The sequence below is a fragment of the Galeopterus variegatus genome, unplaced genomic scaffold, assembly GCF_000696425.1.
Source record: "Galeopterus variegatus unplaced genomic scaffold, G_variegatus-3.0.2 Scaffold12245, whole genome shotgun sequence".
Lineage (NCBI taxonomy): Eukaryota > Metazoa > Chordata > Mammalia > Dermoptera > Cynocephalidae > Galeopterus > Galeopterus variegatus.
Window position 1 is genome coordinate 31,805 of NW_007738356.1, and position 8,309 is coordinate 40,113.

Sequence of the window (8,309 nt, forward strand, 5' to 3'; positions counted from 1 at the left end):
GGTCATGATCCATGATCTCCAGGATTGTTTGCAAGATCTCCATTTTGCCTGTGAACTGATGATAACACCCATCACTCCTATTATAATCACAATGTTATACTAACATAGGAGCACCCAGGCATCTGGATTGCACAAGAACCGTAGTGGTGATGCCACCTCAGCACATAGAGCCTGGCAAGTCTTTTGGAAGGAATATTCCTTCTGAGTTCCTGTAGCACCTGTTGTCTTACCACCCTACTGGCATTTACTCATTATTGTTGTGGCAGACAGACCTTAGGGTGGCACCCCATGATCCTCACCTCCTGGTCTCATGGCCTTGTATGATCCCCTTCCTCAAGTGTGAGTAGGATCTGTGTCTTGCTTCTAATCGGTGGAATGTGGCAAATGTGATGGGCTGTCACCTTGGTGACTGTGTTGCACTGTGTAGAATTCATCCTTGCTAGCAGATTCACACTAGAGACTCTACTTCATTGCTCGATGAAGTCAGTGGCTCCCTGGCAAGGACCTGCAGGAAACCCTGGATGCCAAGAGCAGCCTCCAGCCTCCAGCCAACAGGATGCAGTGTCCCTCGGTCTTGCAGTTGTGAGGAAATGAGCTCTGCCAGTAACAACAATCTACAAATGAACTTGGAAGTGGATTCTTCCCCAGTTGAGCTTCCAGATGAGAACCTTGTTCAGCCAACACATTGATTACAGCCTTGTGAGACCCTAAGCAGAGGCCCAGCTAAGCTATGCCCAAATCTCTAACCCAGAGAAACTGAGATAATAAATGTGGGTTGTTTTTAGGCCGTAAATTTGTGATAATTTTTATGGAGCAATGGATAGCTAATATGATTGTGTATCAGTTATTTATGCATATGTCTCACTTCTTTGGGTAAGCAAGGACAGTAGTCTATCTCTGTTCACAATATCTAGGACAGTGTGTGGCTCATAGTTGATGTCCAATAAAATTTTAATGGATGCATGAACGAATTAATAAAAAATATAAGGGCCCTTCTTTATCCTACATATTAAAAGGGAGCCATCAATTGCCTTTTAACTAGTATTTATTGAGCCCTTGCTGAGATAGTCAATACTACACTAGGCACTGAGGAATGAAGAATAAAAGATAGCCACAAGGAGATGCTGTGTTGGGAGCAAAAAATGAAAACTCAGGAGTCAGACTTGAGTTCAGGTCCAGATCCAGACACCTAATACCTCTGTAACCTGGGACAAGTTACTATCCTCTCTGAACCTCAGTACTACCCCCTTTAAAAACAGTAACAGTACCTGTGGCCTGGGATTGTTGTAAGAATTGAATGTTGTTATACATGCGCAGTGTCAGCTGTGGTGGCTACAAGTTGTAAACATTGAAATATATGAATTTCAGAAAGAAAATCAAGATGGCAGAATAGACAATCCCCAGCATCACTCTTTCCCATAATCAAACAGTTTACAACTATTAAAAAGCAATGACTACCAAGCTGGGGCCACTAGAGCTCAGGGGAAGAGGAGGAGAGACCTACAGAGTTCATAAAGGTGGGAGAAGGCACGATGAGAGAAAGAAGGGACCAATCCGACCATTTCTAGCCCTGGCCATTTCAAGGCTGGTCCTGGTGAGCACACAGAACAAGAGCTGACAAAAGCCACAGCTGTACCCTTTGGCTTGGAGACTGCAGGGGAGGGGAGAGCCTTGGGGGCCCCCAGGTTATCAAGAACTGACGGGGTTCACATGGACCCACACAGAAGCAAGGGGCTACAGACAACTGAAAAAAAGGAGCTACTTAGAGGCTGGTGAGTCATCACAAGGGACCAACACATGGCCCATTTCATGGGAAGTGTTTGGAGTATGGGGGATGGGAGAGATAGGCCACTTGGGAACACTGGGACACCGCATGGACAGGTGATCTGCCCTCCAATCAGTATAGGCCCACTCAAGTGTAGACTGATGAGGGATATAGAACTGCAGGGGTTCAGTTTGCTGAAAAGACTCAGGCCCAGACTAGAGTTTCCACACAACCCAGGTGTATCAGACCTCACAAGACCCAGAAGAGCTTAAAAGATCAACAATTAAAACCTGAGCTTCACAAAAAGCCTTCCTCAGAGAATCAGCAGCAAAGCAGCAATTTAGCTCAACCACAGGGCTCAAGTGCTGGTTCTCACAGGAAGTTCCCCCATTTTAGAAGTAACCAAAGGACAACAAGTTAGTTCTAGTGCGAAGTTTAAGTGGTGGGGGTAGCTAATAATCCAACACAGAACTGTAAGAAAAACCAAAAAAACCATATATCAGAGACAAAGTTCTGATATTAACCAGTAAAGGTGTAACATCTAACACCACCAAAGAACACCCATAAAACCTAGAAGAGCTGGAAGCCCCCTGGGCTCCCAAGCCAAGGTAAGGGGGCCCTGAAGGCCTCAACCATGCACCCCCCCATGCCTGTATCCAGCCCAGCAATGACCAAGCCAGCAATGAAAGCCTCCAGGCTCCTGAGCTGGGGTGGGAGTCACTGAGAACCTCAGCCATCACCCCCCTCCGATGTCTGCATCTAGCCATAGCCAGAAGCCCCCCAGGCCCCTGAGCCAGGGTGGGGGGAGGTGCCGAGGGCCTTAGCCATGCAACCAGGCCAGCAAAGGAACTGGCCATGGGCCAGCCCCATCCCCCATCCACTCCTCTATCCCCTACCTCCCTCCTCTCTCCCCCTCCCACTGTCTGGCCAAAACATTTATTATGTTAAAAAAAAAATAATAATAATAAATAAATATATTTAAAATATTTATATATATGAATTTCACCTTTTAAAAAAATTCTACTTCCTTATCCAGAAGCTTGTAATCTAGATATAAAAACAGGACAAACATATAAGGAGTGTGTCTGGGTTAAGTGTCACAGATCTAAATGCTTTGGGAATTTAGAGGACACAGTGAGGCTGGGAAAGTCAGAGTAGGTTTCATGAGAGAGGTGGCAATTGGACTGGTGGGAGAAAGGCGAGAATATTCCAGGTCAGGATAATCACATGAATGAAAGCATGGTAGGAAAAAGCCACAGAACATTTGTAGGAGCACAAGGAAACTGACCTGGTTAGTCTGGAGTGTTCAGGAATAGGGAAGACCAAAGTCAAACAATGGCCCCAAGACATAGGGAGTCACCAAAGTCTTCTGCATCAGGAGTGAAGGGAAAAGTGGTATGGAAGGAAAACCAGAATGGACCCTTTGTGCAAAATGGATGGTGGCAGGGAGTTAGGGGTTGGGGAAGTGGAGAAAGAGCCTAGTGTAAATGTTCAGAAGAAAAAGGTATAATTACTTGGCAGGAAACTGTAGATCTCAGAGAAACATGAGATCACAAATCCAAGAACAAGACATTAACCAAGGAAAGAACACCTCTGAAGGTGACAGCTAACAATTCCAGCACCCTTCATGCAGTTAGTGTCACACAGAGAACTTCTCCAGACATATCGTACCAGGAGTTGGGGGAGACTGATGAGCCCCAAGCAGGGTTCACTTCAGGTGTCTGTAGGAGATGGTGGGACCAGGAGTGGGCATCTGACCAGCAGGTGGTTAGGTCAGGGGTAGGCATTTGTCCAGCAGGTGGATGGCCAACTGAGTCTATGAGGTGGCCTGTCAAGAAAGATCTTATCAAAGAGGAACAATGATAATTAACTGAAATGATCAGGTTCTCTCGGAAATTCTAAAGGGATCAATGATGAATGTGTCATCAGTTGGCAGCAGAAAGAATCAGAGCCACACACATGGCCATGTACTGGAGCAAGTGTCCATGACCTGTGTTGCTGAGTGGGCACAGAATAACCCAATCTCTATGCTTCCTTGAACCTCAAGTTCCCTTCCTACCAGTTCTTGGGCACAGAACCTACTACCACACAATGGTCACGAGCACAGACTTGGGAGCCAAACTGCCTGAATTCACATGCTTGCTCTGCTACTTACTATCAGCTGATTTGGGACCTGTTCTCGACCTTCACATGTCTCAGTTCTTTTATGTATAAAGGGGGTGTTAATAATAGTACCTACCTCATAGGGTTATTGAGAGGATTAAGTGAGTTAATATATAAAATAGTTATTATGGTGTCTGGCCAAAATAAACTCTATGTATGTTTGTTATTATTATCAGCATTGTTTGAATCTCTAGTTCTTCTTATGGGAACTGGTGTTATCCACCACCACTCTCACCCCAGCCCCCTATAGCTCCCCATAAGGCCTGGCTAATGGTGGAAAATCTCATTTTCCTATTTCCGTGTCTGTTCATAATAAACTTTTCTATTATTTGAACTAACTTGAGGGGGTCTCCCTTTTTTGCAGTAGAAAGAGCTGCTGCAGAGGGAGAGAACATTCCTTGGGCTACAAAGTGGAGTGGGGGGGAATGGGAGAGGGAGAGGAAGGTGGGGGATAATTGGGTGGGGGACATGGGGTACAAATGCAATTTGTGGTAATGGGTATGCTGACAGTATGAATCTGGCCCTCACATCATGAGCACAAGGGGTGATAATCAGCTTTGTATCTCATGAATATTCATAACCAATAAAAAAAAAAGAAGCTGCTACAATGTAGACTGTGAAAAAAAATCATGTGTAAACTTGTGGAGGTGACAAGAGTGCAGTCCTCCTTTGGAGTCTTGGAAAAGACAATCAGGAGTATGGGGCCTCCGGACTTGAGCACTTCCTGGCAGTAGAGCATGGAGGTTCACTGAGCCACCTTATCTTGAAGTCATTGTGTTTTAGGATCAATCCACTTCCTCTGGGCTGACTCCACACTCCAACAGTGAGGAACTCTAACATTACCCTGGGAGGGGTTAGGTACTGGGCCAACATGTTTTCACTCACTAGCAGTTTTATTTCTCAGTGTAAGAAACATAAATTTCTTTCCGAACCCGTGCCACTTGTGGGGAGTGTAGTCAGCATTAAAATATTCACCAGGATGCATCGAGCATCTATTCCTGAATGAGGCAGTTCAGCATAATGGTTAAGAGCTCTTGAGTCAGACCCAGATTAAAATACTGGCTACATGGTCTTGGCTGAGCAAAGAACCAAAATTCACTAGGCCTCAGCTTTCTTAACTTTAAAAGAGGGAAACTTACCGAGATTAAGCGACATAAGACCCCCAGCAGGGCATGATCTTCACACACATATACTTTAGAGGCTAAAGGTCATTTTTTTTTTTTGGTCCTTTTTGAGACCGGCTGCACTGCACTCAGCCAGTGAGCGCTGTGAGCACACCAGTCATCCCTATATAGGATCCGAACCCGCACAGCAGGAGCGCTGCTGCGCTCCCAGCACCGCACTCTCCCGAGTGTGCCACAGGCTTGGCCCTAATAGTCATTTTTTAAATGCCCTGCTAAAAACAATAAAAACAAACAGAAAAACACTATCAACTTCTTAGTGGAATTCCAGGTTTGGAGGCTTTGGATATGTTTTATCACTATATAGCACTGTGTTTGTCTAAATTTTTGCAACATTTTGCAAGTATACTACATTTTATATAAAATGCCAGGAAAAACAATTCAATCCCCTTCCAATCCCTGGCTTCGGATCTCCACTTTTCTTCCACCTGCTGAGCTGAAGTTGAGCAACAGAACTCGGGTGAATTCTAAGCCTGGGCCTAAGCACACTGCACCCTCTCCCACTGAGGCTGCAATCTGCATAGTTCACCTCCTCCCAGGGGACCCAGTGGGGAGATGATAGAATATCGTAGTTTATGTGTGAGCAGAGTAAACAGAGATAATGTTAAAGATGTTGCCAGTGAAGGGAATTGGGAATATAGGAAGAAACAAACAAAAGTGCTTTTCCTATACTCTCAGCAACGTCAACACAGAAAACTTCTGTGACTAAATGTATAAGGGTTTCTCCATACACACCAAGCAAGCAAGCAAGCAATTCTTGCAGTGGACACCAGCTGGTGTCCTCTAATTCAATTTTGACACTATCTACCTGGAGATAGCATCAGATCCCACAAGTTAAGGGCTCAGTCCCCAAGAGGGCCCTCCACTTCTGATGTCAATCGCAAGCCCCAGGCTTTTACCTGTACTTCTTACTGACCAGCTATAAATCGGGGTTCCCACGACCCCCTCCTTGGGCTGGATTAAATTGCTAGAGAAGCTCTCAGAACTCAGAGAAATACCTACTTACATTTACCCATTTATTATACACGTCCTTACATAGGATACAGGTGAAGAGATTCATAGGGCGAGGTATGGAGAAGAGGCACAAAGCTTCCATGCCCTCCCCTCAAGGAACCTCCATGTGTTCAGCTCTCTGGAAGCCCTCCAATCCCTGTCCTTTTGGGTTTTTATGGAGGCTTTATTACATAGACATGACTGATTAAATTATTGGGCATTGATGATCATCTTAACCTTTAGCCCCTCTCCCCTCTCTGGTGGTTGGGGTATGGGGCTGAAAGTCCAAATCCTCCAATCCTGCCTTCTTTCTGGCTACCAGCCCCTATCCTGAAACTACCTAGGGGCTGCCAGCCATCAGCCAACTCATTAACATACCAAAAACCACCATTTTGGAGATTCCAAGGATTTTAGGGGTTGTATGCCAGGAGACAGGGATGAAGACCAGATATATATTTCACAATATCACAGGCATGTTTAAGCAAAATAAAATACATCATTGACAAGAACTAGATAATGAAATGAGATCACTCTTAGTGCAGTTAAGACAATGCTTCCATTATGTCCAGGATTTAAAATTCTACCTTTGGGCCGGCCCGTGGCTCACTCGGGAGAGTGCAGTGCTGATAATACCAAGGCCCCGGGTTCGGATCCCATATAGGGATGGCCGGTTTGCTCACTGGCTGAGCGTGGTGCTGACAACACCAAGTCAAGGGTTAAGATCCCCTTACCAGTCATCTTTAAAAAAATAATAATAATAATAAAATAAAATAAAATTCTACCTTTGTGACGACTGATATCTTTTTCCAAATTCTGGGCAGCCATGTGTGGTGCCTGGACCTGTCCCAGAATGAGCATCAGACAGGGCACTTCCGGAGTCACCAGTACTCAGCCTCTTCACACCTGGCTTCCTGTCTCTCATAGAGCCCTTCACTCCAAATCCACACATCTTCTCCAAATCCCAATCACTCCCTTCTTCCACCCCACCCTTCAGATGTCACTTTTTATCCAGCCCTAGAATAGTCTCAGCTCTTTAGGTTAAAGGTCACAGGTCATCCAATTCATCCTCCAGCCCCTGCCTAGGATTCTTTCACCCGGCACAAGGGTGCATTTCTGCTGTTGCAGCTGAGCTGCCTGTGCCTCATTCCTTTCCACCATCTCATTCTTGACCTCAGATGGTAATCACCTGATCAGGAAGACAATTCTCCCAGGGCTGAGTGTGGTCCTTGGGTTCTGGTTTATGGACACGCCTCACTGTTGTGAGTTTGTTGCCCAGGAAAGGAACCAAACACTTAATTAAGAATTTTAACAGAGTGTTTATTAGCCAGATGGAGACTGCCTCTCCTAGGTATTTTAGGAAAGCAGCAGCTAGCCTTGGTCTGGTAGAGTTTGTAAAGGCAAAAATCACATCCCATCGGCACACAGGTTTGTCCAGGTGCACAAAGCAAGCTAGGTAGCTAGGTTACAGAAGCTAAACGTGGGCAATTAAAGCAATCAGGCATAAAAATTTTCATTGCGTATGGTTCCTGTTCCCATGTAACGGTTCACTGTGTATGGTTCCTGTTTCTATGCAACGGTTTTCGTTTCTATGAGAAGGTCAATGGTTTCTCACGCAGAGGGGGTTAGTCTGACAATGAGAATGGAGCAGTGCCTTCCCAAGATGGCGTTGGTATTGCTCAGGATTCTCTGCTACATCACTTGTTCTCCTACATCCAAGGCTCCGCATTTTCATCTCAGCCAGAAGTGATACCACCAGGAGGAGGAGGCAGGGAGTGGTGTTGGGGGTGGGGGGTGCACAAATCTCATGATGACAATGGAGGTGACTCAGTGCCCCAGCCAGGTCTCTGCTGTCCCATCTTCCTGAGATGCTTCTTCCTCTTATTTCCCTATTCACCACACACATCCTTAGGCCCACCCCTCTCAGAAGGCCATCCCCGACTCCCCTCCAGGCTGTGCCCTCCTCTGAGCTCTGTAACATGTAACATCCAGGTCTGGCCCCTATCACGTCACCCATCACACCCTGCTGTAGTTTCCTCTTTACGTCTCTGTCTCATCCCACAAGCTTCTTCAGATACAGAACAAGGTTTTACTCTTTTTATTTTCAAATCACCAGAGGCTAACACACTGTCTGGTTCATAGTTAGCACACAATACATGTTTCTTGAGGATATGAGTAAATGAACTCTAATATTTTTGAAAGAAAATGAG